At 44.4% G+C, this 11,673-nt stretch overlaps 2 long non-coding RNA genes across 2 annotated transcripts; one reads left to right on the plus strand and one right to left on the minus strand.

The window, feature by feature from the left end:
- Positions 1–887: 887 nt before the first annotated feature.
- On the minus strand, positions 888–9,016 carry LOC121105870. The gene is made up of 2 exons (XR_005838648.1): positions 8,771–9,016; positions 888–1,747 (listed from the first exon to the last, which is right to left on the minus strand). It is a non-coding gene; the product is annotated as an uncharacterized LOC121105870 (long non-coding RNA).
- A 323-nt stretch (positions 9,017–9,339) lies between these two features.
- LOC103674576 lies at positions 9,340–9,868 on the plus strand. The gene is made up of 2 exons (XR_005838414.1): positions 9,340–9,487; positions 9,678–9,868. It is a non-coding gene; the product is annotated as an uncharacterized LOC103674576 (long non-coding RNA).
- Positions 9,869–11,673: the final 1,805 nt, after the last annotated feature.

Genomic DNA, 11,673 nt, shown 5'->3' on the forward strand with positions numbered 1-11,673 from the left:
TGTGTGTGTTGGACCCTGTTGATTGATAGTACCATTGAGTTATTATATGTCCTTGCTGATTTTCTGGGTACTTTAATCAGTTGATGAAAGAGGGGTGTTGATGTCTCCAATATAATCATGGATTTGTCTATTTCTCCTCTCAGGTCTATATTTGCTTTACATGTTTTACAGCTCTGTTGTTTAGTGCATATGAATTTAGGATTGCTATGTCTTGATAGCCTGACCCTTTTTATCATTATGAAATGCTCCTCTCTGTCCCTGTAATTTTCTTTGCTCTGGAATCTACCTCAGAATACTACTGCTTTCTTTTGATTATTGTCTGCATTGCACATCTTTTTCCATCTTTTTATTTTCAGCCTACCTATACCATTAGTTTTGAACTGAGTTTTCTTTGTGGGGACTATATATTTTTGTCCACTCTGTCCCTCTCTCATAATCAGCATATTCTGACATTTACATTTAATGTAATTATTGATATACTAGGACTTCAGTGGGGATTTTGTTTCATTTTTTTTTTCTGTTTCTTTCCTCTGTTCTTCATCTGCCTTTTTTTTTTTCTGCCTTCCTTGTACCTTTTGTTAGAATTCCATTTTGTTCTATAAATAGTGCTTTTGAAATTTTCTCTTTGACTAGACATTTAGTGATTGCTCTCTGGGTTTTATATTACACATGCTTTTCATAGCACTCTGGTGTTGACATTTTACCAGTTCAAGTGAAATGTAAAAACATTACAATCCTTTAAGTTCCTTTATCCCCTGTCATTTATAATAAAGTTGTCCTAAAGATTCCCCCTGTATGCTTTGAGACCCATATCAGACAACGTTACAATTTTTGCCTCAACCATCCAACTTAATTTAGAAAATTCGACAAGAGAAAAAAAAATCCCATCGTGTTAACTTACATATTTACTCTTTCTACTGTTTTATAATCCCTTCCTTATGTTTCAAGATTCCTTCTTTTATCATCTCCTTTCAAACTGAAGAAGTGCCTTTAGCCTTCTTTCTTTTCTTTTCTTTTCTTTTCTTTTCTTTTCTTTTCTTTCTTTCTCTTTCTTTCTTTCTTTCTTTCTTTCTTTCTTTCTTTCTTTCTTTCTTTCTTTTTTGAATGGGTAGATCTGCTGGTGACAAAATCCTCTTAGTTTTCCTTCATCAGAGAATGCCTTGATTTCCACTTTATTCCAGAAGAATATTTTCACTGGATAGAGAATTCTGAGTTACAGTTCTTTGTTTTCACACTTGAAAATACCATACCACTTTCTTTTCTGGCCTTCTTGGATTTTGGTAAAAATTCTGTTACAATTTGGATTGTTTTCCATATATTATTTTTTTTTCAAGATACTTTGTCTTTGGTTTTCAGAATTTTGACTATGAAGCATCTTGGCATGGTCTTTTTTGAGGTATATCCTATTTGGACACCATAGACTGGGGAGCTTACAAACAACAGAGATTTCTTTCTCACAGTTCCAGGTTGTTGGCCTCCTCTGACATCACACAAGCACAAGAAGGAAGACCCCACCTTATTATAGCCAACTGAAGATGAAAATCCACCACCCTGGCTGCAAGAATGTGATGGTTAATTTTATATGTCAACTTGACTGGGACACAAAATGCCCACGCAGCTGGTTAAAGATTATTTCTGAGTGCATCTGTAAGGGTGTTTCCAGAAGAGATTTGCCTTTGAATTGATGGACTGAATGAAACAGATGATCCTCCCCAATGTGGATGGTAATATCCAATCTGTTGAGGGCCTGAACAGAACAAAAAAGTGGAGGAAAGTTAAATTGGCTCTCTGCCTAAATGCTTGAGCTAAGACATCAATCTTAGTGCTCCTGGTTTTCAGGCCTTCAGACACAGACTGGAATCCACACCACCAGTTCTCCAGTGCTCAGCCTTCAAACCACACCACCAGCTCTCCTGGGTCTCCAGTTTGTACAGAGCCAATCATTGGATTTCTCAGCCTCCATATTCCCATAAGCCAGTATCTTATAATAAATATATCTCCCTTTTCCCACCCCCCACCCTAGTTTCTCTAAAGAACACCAATACAGAGGGTGAGGAATGCCTTGTAACTGCTCCCCATGTGGCCTTCACTGTGAGACAGAAAAGGTATCATCACTGTGGGGGGCATGACAATCCCATCTCCTCTGGGCCTCCTCTGACATCACCCCAGCAAGGAAGGAGGATTGCCTCTTTACAACATGGCTATCATCAAAGTCTAGGCTCCCCACTTAACCTTTGCTAATGCGGATGGAGCCCCATTTTGTTCCATGGTGTTTGGCTATAGCAAAGCAGTTATTGCCTATAAGTTTTCTGTGTTGCTAAGTTGCCCCTTTCCTGGTCCTTGGGTGAAAGAGAACAGGAATCTGTTGGGGCTTCCCCCCTCCCCAAACTCCCACTGGTATTTCCAGGTTGTTGGCTTCTCCAGGATGTATTAAGTAAAAAGAGAACTCGCTGTCATGTCATTTTCAGATCCCAAGATCCCTTCCCAAGTCTGCCATCTTCTCTCCACACTTCAGAGTTTCCTCATGGTTTGATAAAGTCCAATTTATTGATTTTTTTCTTGTATAGCTCATGCCTAAGTTATAGTTAAAATATCGTTGTTATACCCAAGGTCACAAAGATTTTCTGTGTTTTTTTTTCTAGAAGTTTTATAGTTCTAACTTAATTTAACAATTAGGTCTATGTTCCATTTTTATGTGAGGTAAAGTTGAGATTATTTTTTATGCATCTATCTAATTGTTCCAGAGCCATTCTCCATCAAATTGTTCTGGCGTCCATCTTAGTCCATTTGAGTTGCTGTAACAGAATACCATAGATTGGGGAGCTTATAAACAACAGAGATTTCTCAAAGTTCCAGAGGCTGGGAAGTCCCAGATCAAGGCACGAGCAGATTTAGTATCTGTAGGGTCCACTTCCTAATTTATAGATGACTGGTTTTTTTTGCTGTATCCTCACATGACAGAAGGGACAAAGGAACTCCCTAGGGTCTCTTTTTTATAAGGACACTGATCCCACTCAGGAGGGCTCTGCACTCATGACCTAATTAATTGAAAAGTGCCCCACCTCCTAATACCATATGACCTTAGAGATTAGGATTTAACATACGACATTTAGGTGGACACATTCAGTCTATGGCAGCACCTTTCTGAAAATCAACATGTGGGTTTATTTCTGTACTCTCTATTCTTTTTTCATTTTCATATTTCATCTTCTATTCTTTCATTATTTCAAGATAACTTGGCTATCTTTATGTCAACACATCTTCTTCATTGCATAGCTTTATAATATATCTTGCGATCATATGGCTTGAGTCCTCCCACTTTTTTTCCGCAAAGTTGGTCTTCCCATTCTGAGTCCTTGGTGTATCCATATAAACTTCAGAATCAACCTGCAAATTTCTACCAAAAAAGCCTGCTGGGATTTTTTTTAAAGATTTTATTTACTTATTTGAGAGAGAGAAAGAGCACGAGCAGGGGGATGGGGAGAGGAAGAAGCAGACTCCCCGCTGAGCAGGGAGCCTGATGTGGGCTCGATCCCAGGACCCTGAGATCATGACCTGAGCTGAAGTCAGACACTTAACTGACTGAGCCACCCAGGCACCCCAGCTGAGATTTTGATTTTCATTACATTGAATATTCTGACTAATTCAGGAAGAACTGATATCTTAACAACATTGAGTCTTCCAACCCATGAACACAGCCTATCTTGTCATTACTTTGACCTTTAATTTCTCTGAGCAATGTTTGGTAGCTTTCAGTGTAAAGGTCTTCCATATCTTTTCTCAAGTTTATTCAGAAGCATTTAATATTTTTCATAGTACTGTATATGGCATTAAAATGTTTTTTCAATTTCTGATTGTTGCTAGCACATAGACATACAATTAATGTCTATAGATGATTTTGCATCTGTAACAGCTAAAGTGTTAATAGTTCTAGAAGCTTTTTGTAATCTCCCTCAGATCTTCTGTACAGACAAGCATGTGGTCTGTGAATAAAAACATTTTTATTTCTTTCCACTGTCTGCATTTTATTTATTTTCCTTGCTTTATAGAAATGGCTATAACATCCAGTACACCATTGGATAGTAGTAAGGTTGTAGGATGATCTTGGGGACTACTGGACTGAGGGCCTTAGTTTTTCACTAGCTGTTGCTGAAAGGCCTCTCTCAGTTCCTTGGCACAGGGGCCTGTCCATAGGGCAGCTCACAATATGGTAGCTAGCTTCCATCAAAGCAAGGGAGTAAGGCGGCAAGGAAGCAAGAGAAGGAGACAACAAGAGAGGCTGCCTAAGATGGAAGCCAGTCTTTTTCTTACCCTAATCTCAGAAATGACATCCCATCACCTTTTCTATTCACGAAACATCACTAAATCCAGCCCACACTCAAGGAGAAGAGATTACACAAGGGCCTGAATACCAGGAGGTGGGAATTGTTGGGGGCTATCTTAGAGGCTCGCTACAACAAGCTCTCAATGGCCAAATCAGGGACAATTTGAGCAACATAGTAAATAATGACACTAACAGATTGAAATCAATAGAATAAAAATCCATGAGTCCATGCTGATATAAATAAAACAACTGAAAAAGTAAATTTAAAAACTGGGGAGAAAAGGGGTGCCTGGCTGGCTCAGTCAGTGGAGCATATGACTCTTGATCTCAGGGTCATGAGTTTGAGCCCCACACTGGGTATAAAGATTACTTAAAAAAATAAAACAAAAAATTATAAACAAATAATAAAAATGGGGGAGAAAAGACAGCTCTTCCTTACAGCAGAATTCCATTTAATAAATGTAGAAAGAGGGGCACCCAGGTGGCTCAGTTCGTAGAGCATCTGCCTTCAGCTCAGGTCATGACCCTGGAGTCCTGGCATCTAGCCCCGCATCAGGGTCCCTGCTCAGCGGGGAGTCTGCTTCTCTCTCTGCCCCTCACCCGGCTCACGCTCTCTTGCACATGCTCTCTCTTTCTCTCTCTCAAATAAATAAATAAAATCTAAAAATAAAAAATAAAAAAATAAAAATAAATGTAGAAAGAGAACTAGAAATAAAAACACAGGTAAACACCACAGTAATAATTGCTGTAGGTAAGACTGTAACCTAAAATTAGTGGATGAAAGTGTGGTAAATAAACTTCCACATAGTCTCAGCATTTCTCCCCACAAGCTATTTGTTAATTTAAAAAGAAAAAAAATTAACTTTACAATTACAATATCAACCTAACAAACTGATCAGACTTAATTAGTAATAAAACTTATCAATGTCATGTACCCTCTGATACGATCACTGAGGACACAGCATCAGTTCTGTAACAGTCTTGCCAAAAATGTATAACCTGAATCTCATCAATCAGAAAATCCAAACTGAAGGACATTCTACAAAATAACTTTCCCATGCTTTTCAAAAATGACAAGGTCATCAAAGACAAAAAAAAGACTAGAATTTCTGCAGAAGGCTAAGAGATAGGATAAACAAATGCAACATGGTATTTGTTTATCCTATCAGACAATAATTGGACAATTGATGAAATCTGAATGAAGTCTGTAAATTAGCTAATAGTTTTGCACAGATGTTAATTTTCTGGATTAGCTAATTGTATTAGTTACATAATATGCTAACATTAGGATAAGCAGGGTGAGTGAACAAGAACTATGTATTGTTGTTGTTGTCATATTTTTTTTTTAAAGATTTTATTTATTTATTCAATAGAGAGAGACAGCCAGCGAGAGAGGGAACACAAGCAGGGGGAGTGGGAGAGGAAGAAGCAGGCTCATAGTGGAAGAGCCTGATGTGGGGCTCAATCCCGTAACGCCGGGATCATGCCCTGAGCCGAAGGCAGACGCTTAACCGCTGTGCCACCCAGGCACCCCTGTTGTTGTCATATTTTAAACAGCTTTACAGAGATACAATTTGCCACCCATATACATATAATTTACATACATTTTAGCAATCACTCTCTATTCCCCCCTCCCAGCCCTAGGCAACCACTAATCCACTTTCTGTCTCTACAGAGCTGCCTATTCTGGACAATTGATGTAAGTGGCATCATACAGTATGCAGTCTCGTGAATGGTCTCTCATTTACCGTATTTCCAAGCTTCATCCATTGTTATGTCGCAAAAGATGGAAGTCCTAAACCCCAGGCCCTGTGAATGTGACTTATTTGAAAATTGGATGTCTACAGATGTCAAGGTATGATGAGGTCATTAGGGTGGGCTCCAAACTCACGGACTCCTTATAAAAAGGAGAAATTTGGACACATAGACACATGTAGGGGTAAGACAATGTCAAGACACAGGGAGAACACCATCTGCAGGCCAAGAACGCCTGAGGCTACCAGAAGCTGGTAGAGAGGCACAGTCCTCACAGCCCTAAGAAGGAACCAACCCTGCCAATACCTTGATTTTAGACTTCTAGCCTCCAAAACTGTGAGACAATAAGTTCTGTTCAGCTGCCCGGTTTGTGGTGCATTGTCACAGCAACCCCAGCATCTAGCATATCCACGTTGTGGCACACATCAGTACTTCATTTTTTATTGCCGAAAGTATTCCATTGAGTGGATATATCACATTTTATCCCTTCAACATGTGGGCTGTTTCGACCTTTTGGCTAGCATGAATACTGCTACTATACACATTTTTGTACAAGTTTCTGTGTGGGCATTAATTCTTTATTTCCTTTCATTCCTCCTGGGTATACACCTAAGAATGGAATTGCTAGGTCATATAATTCTATGCTTAAGGAACTTAAGCAACTGCCAGACTGTTTTCCAAAGCAGTAGCACCGGCTTACATTTCCACCAGGATTGTATGAGGGCTCCAACTTCTCCATATCCTTTCCAACATTTGTTACTGTCTGTCCTGATTAGAGCCACCCTTGCGGGTGTGAAGCACTATCTCACTGTGGCTGCAACTCTGCATTTCTCTCATGACTAAGGACACTGAGCTTTTTTGCTGCTTATTGGCCATTTCCTTATCTTCTTTGAGGAAGTGTGTATTCAAATCTTTTGCCCAGTTTTTAATTAGTTTGCCTTTTTTATTGCGTTGTAAGAGTTCTTATATATTCTGAATACCAGACCCTTATCAAATATATACTTTGCAAATATTTCCTCTTATTCTGTGGGTTGTCTTTTTGTTTTCTCATGGTGCTATTTGCAACCCCAAAGTTTTAAATTTTTATGAAGTCCAATTTATCAATTTTTAAATCTTTTACTGTATTTGCAACACTTCCATACATCGAAAATTATACGGAAGACTGAGAACAAAATAAACAATCAAAATAAAAAGATGATGTACAAAATAGGCAGTGATCAAAATAAAAAAACTATAAAAATTTATGTAAAAAGTCTAAAATAATATGCGCTAAATTACCAACAGGACGTAGAAATGGATTTTCATTTGCTATTCAACACAATTGTTTCTTTTTTCCAATTATACAACTGATGCAAATCCTCTACGGAAATTTCGGAATTAATTGCAATCATTAGCAAACTCACCATCCAGATAGCCATTGTTTTCATGGAGGTTTCTAGTCTTACACAAATATATAACTATTTATAAACACTTGGGATCATTTATTTTATAGGAGGAGAGCCACATAACAACTTATGGACTAAGAAATCTATATGCAGGGGCGCCTGGGTGGCACAGCGGTTAAGCACCTGCCTTCGGCTCAGGGCGTGATCCCGGCATTATGGGATTGAGCCCCACATCAGGCTCCTCCACTATGAGCCTGCTTCTTCCTCTCCCACTCCCCCTGCTTGTGTTCCCTCTCTCGCTGGCTGTCTCTATCTCTGTCGAATAAATAAATAAAATCTTTAAAAAAAAAAAAAAGAAATCTATATGCAGAGACAGCAGGGAGAGATGCTCAAGCAAGGCTGCCCAGGCGGGTGAGGCCTCAGCTGGCTTTGGAAGGTGAGTGATGGCTCTGCCTCAGGGGAGGGAGGGACTTCTCCCGGCAGAAGGTGGCCCAGAGTAAGGAAGGTAATAGGGGCAGTGACGGAAACTCGGAAACTCTCGACTGTAAGCCAGACTGACCATGCTCGATTTTGAAGAACCTTAGATGACGGCGTACTCCTCCCCGCAGGCCGCGGGGCGTCCCTGCAGAGTGCCCGGCAAGGGTGCATCTTGATTAATTTACATGTTATTAAAGAGACAGCTCAGTAACGAAAGAACTGAGTGGGCCAGGGCTACGGCTGGGGGGCCGGGGCAATGTCTGCAACACACTTTGTATTCTGAGGACGCACACACGGGTGACCCCATGTCCTGCTGGACCAGGGTGTCGCAAATGTCCTAGGGTCAGTACACTGCACGTCCTTTCACTCAAAACTAAGTTTATGGTGTATGACTGGCTCAGTCGTAGAGCGTGAGACTCTTGATCTTGGGGTGGTGAGTTCGAGCCCACCTTGGGTGTGGGGATGACTTAAAACAGGAAAATCTTAGAAACACATACAAACTGCCTAAGTGTGGAGGGAAAAGCATTCTCCCCTACCCGCGCACACACTAGAACCCGCACAATTCTCCCCTCCACTGCGGGAGGCCCTGACACTCTGTCTCTCTCTCATTCCTCAGATGTGGGCTGCATCCCACACAACCCGGTGGGCTCCTGGCGTGGACCCGGGTGCCCGCACGTCTCGCGGCGGGAAGGAGGACGAAGTCTGGCACAGCTGGGGTTCAGGCCGCGGCTCCGAGCCCTGGCGGGGCAGCCATGTCCCCCGAGGCCCATGGCCGAAGGTGTGCGCGCATCTCCGCCAGCAAAGAACACGCGCGGGCGGCGGTACTTACAGAACCACGGCCCTCGGGACTGCCCCATAGCCTGGGAGCGAGCCCAGCGGGCGAACACAGGCCACGGCCACCCCGCGCCCTCGCAGATCCGAGGCTCAGGCCTGCTGCGGGCGGGAGACAGCGGACTGTGAGGCGCTCCCCCTCGCCAGCTGCGCCCGGCTCGCCGGCGCAGGTCCCACAGCGCCCCGCGGTGCGCACGCGCAGACCGCCGATCCCCGGAGAACGCAGCGACTAACAACCTCGAGGATGCCCGGCGGAACTGCCGCTGCGCTGCCTTAAAAGGGCACGACAAGCAGGGGCGTCACGTGGGACTTTCGTCGCGCGGGGCGCGGCCTGAGGGCGGGGTCCGATGAACGGAGGGGCGGGGCCAGATGGGGCGGTGCGGGGGCGGAGTCATATGGGAGGCGGGGCGAGGCCTGAGGGAGGGGTCCGATGGGGCGGGGCGGATCCTGGTGTGGGCGGGGTCAGCTGTGCGGTGGGGCGGGGTCTGATGGGCGGATGGGCGGGGCTAAGGGGAGGGGTGGGTCATGCTGGGCGGGGTCGGATGGGCAATGGGGCGGGGCCTCTAGCCCGCGGTCCTGGTTGACACCCTGCGGAGCCTGAGTTTCTGACCGGGTTCCCCGGACCGCGACACGGCGGGAGTCCCTGAGCAAGGAGCGCTTACCCTTGTCGGGGTGTCTGCAGGGCTGGCAGAGGAATCGAGATTGAAGCTGGGACGTAAGGAGAAGTGGGAATTCTGCAGGTGGAGAAAGGGACACGGATGCTCTCGGCCACAGGGAGCCCGCGTGGCTCGGCGTGGGGCGGGGAGAGGACGGCGGGGGCTTAGCGGGTGGCTGTGGCCGGGATGGGCGTGGTTTGGCGGGACTGACCTTCGGGGCAGTGGTGGGATCGCTGTCTTATCCCACAGGTAACCGGGAGTCCTCGTGGATGAACTACAATCCGGAACGCGTACAACAGGAGAATTTCTAACTCCGCCACCTCACCGTTGGTTGTCTAGCATATCTGCTACCAGTCTTTCCTCTACTTTAAAAAAAACAATAATTGTACTGTATTTTGTATCCCACTTTTTCTCACAGCATTAAACGTGGCCATTCTCCATGTTGTGAAATAGTATTCATAACTAATTTTTATGTTAACATGGCATAAGTACCTGACCAGTGACTTATCTGACCATTACCTGTAGTAACTAAGGCCAGCTCGGGGGTCTTCCTTTACTGATTCCTTTCAGGGGAGTTCTCACTCGTTTTAGGACTTGGGTTCCCAGGGGCGCCTGGGTGGCTCAGTCGTTAAGCGGCTGCCTTAGGCTCAGGGCGTGATCTCGGCCTTCTGGGAACCACGGGCTCCTCCCCTGGGAGCCTGCTTCTTCCTCTCCCACTCCCCCTGCTTGTGTTCTCTCTCTCACTGCCTGTCTCTCTCTCTCTCTCTCTCTCTCTCTCTGTGTCAAATAAATAAATAAAAACTTAAAAAAAAAAAAAAAGGACTTGAGTTCCCTGTATCTGTGGCTTCCACATTATTCTCACGGTCTATACTGGTTCCTCCCAGTTCCCTGTTTACAGATCTCATCCTCCTCCATGTTCCAAACTGTAGGACACTGCTTATCTCCCCCACCCTGTTCCCAGCCCTCCGACTGAACTTCTGTTTCCACACTTAGGCAACGACCTTGCCATCCACCCAGTTGCCCACCCGGATCCCGTCCCTCTCTTTCACCACATGCCCTTCCTCAAGTCCTGTCCATTCCACCTCTGTCACGTCCTCCAAGTCCTGCTCCTGCTTCGGTGTCCCATCCCACAGTCACTAACCTGAGCCAAGTCTTTGGGGGATGTTCACAGTACCCTCCATGCCCCCTCCCACTCCAGCAACATTGCAGCCACAGGTGTCTTTTTGTAACAGATCGCAGTATGTGATTCACCGGCTTCCAAGTCCTAGGATGACAGATGACCCCTTTCAGAGAATAATGGGCCAAAAACATTCCTTTTTGGAGAACTGTGTATAAAAAATTAGTCATATGCTTAGAGACCCTGTAATTCCATCTGTGGCAATCAAACCTAAGCTCACTGCACAACGAGGCTCATTAAGGCATTATTTATTTTATGAGGATTTAGAATATCAATGGCAGTTAACACATATTGAGTGCTTGGTATATGCCAGGTACTTGCTAAACATGTGTCATCTTATTTAACTTTCTATACAAACGTGTGGACAGGGAGGCTGGGAATGGTTAGCACCTTGCCTGAGGTCCCACTGTAAGTGACATGCTCTGTCCCAGGTCCCTGTGACACCCACACCCATGCATTTAGTCACTACAGGTAAGGGGTCCTCGTGATGAAGAGTCCTGCCCTTGGTTTAATGGTGTGCAGTCACTACCTTGAAATTCTTAATAATTGCAAGAGACCCTACATTTTCATTTTGCCAATTAATGTAGCAAGTCCTGGAAGAAACGACACAACTGTAGAAAATACTAACTTCAAAAGCATGTTGCGAAGGCATGTCTGGGACGAGGCAGGAAGCCGGGCTGACTAGTGACAGAGACCCCGCTGCCCTTGCTCATAGAAGTGGAGGGCCACATTACTTTGGGAGCAACTCTGGGTTCCTGCTCTGCTTCTGGGACATTCTCTGGACTGTCCAGCTCTGGCCCCCATGGCCCACTGGACATCCCCTGGGAATGAGGAGACATGGTGGGTTCCAGAAATTCTCAAAAAGCCCAGCAATTATATTTTTTTCTTTCTCCTCCTTGTTATAAATTAAGTCACCTGCTCATTCTTGAGCCGGTGAATAGCAAGGGGTCTAGCTACTCTTACACCTGTTGCTGGGGGTGAATTTGCCTCTCCTGAGGGACCAAACAGAACAGGAGCTCTGCAGGAAGGAGAAAGGGGAGTGGGTGCTAGCAGCAGTGTGAGACCGGA

The sequence above is a fragment of the Ursus maritimus genome, unplaced genomic scaffold (genome assembly GCF_017311325.1).
Source record: "Ursus maritimus isolate PB19 unplaced genomic scaffold, ASM1731132v1 scaffold_3, whole genome shotgun sequence".
In the NCBI taxonomy this organism is placed as follows: domain Eukaryota; kingdom Metazoa; phylum Chordata; class Mammalia; order Carnivora; family Ursidae; genus Ursus; species Ursus maritimus.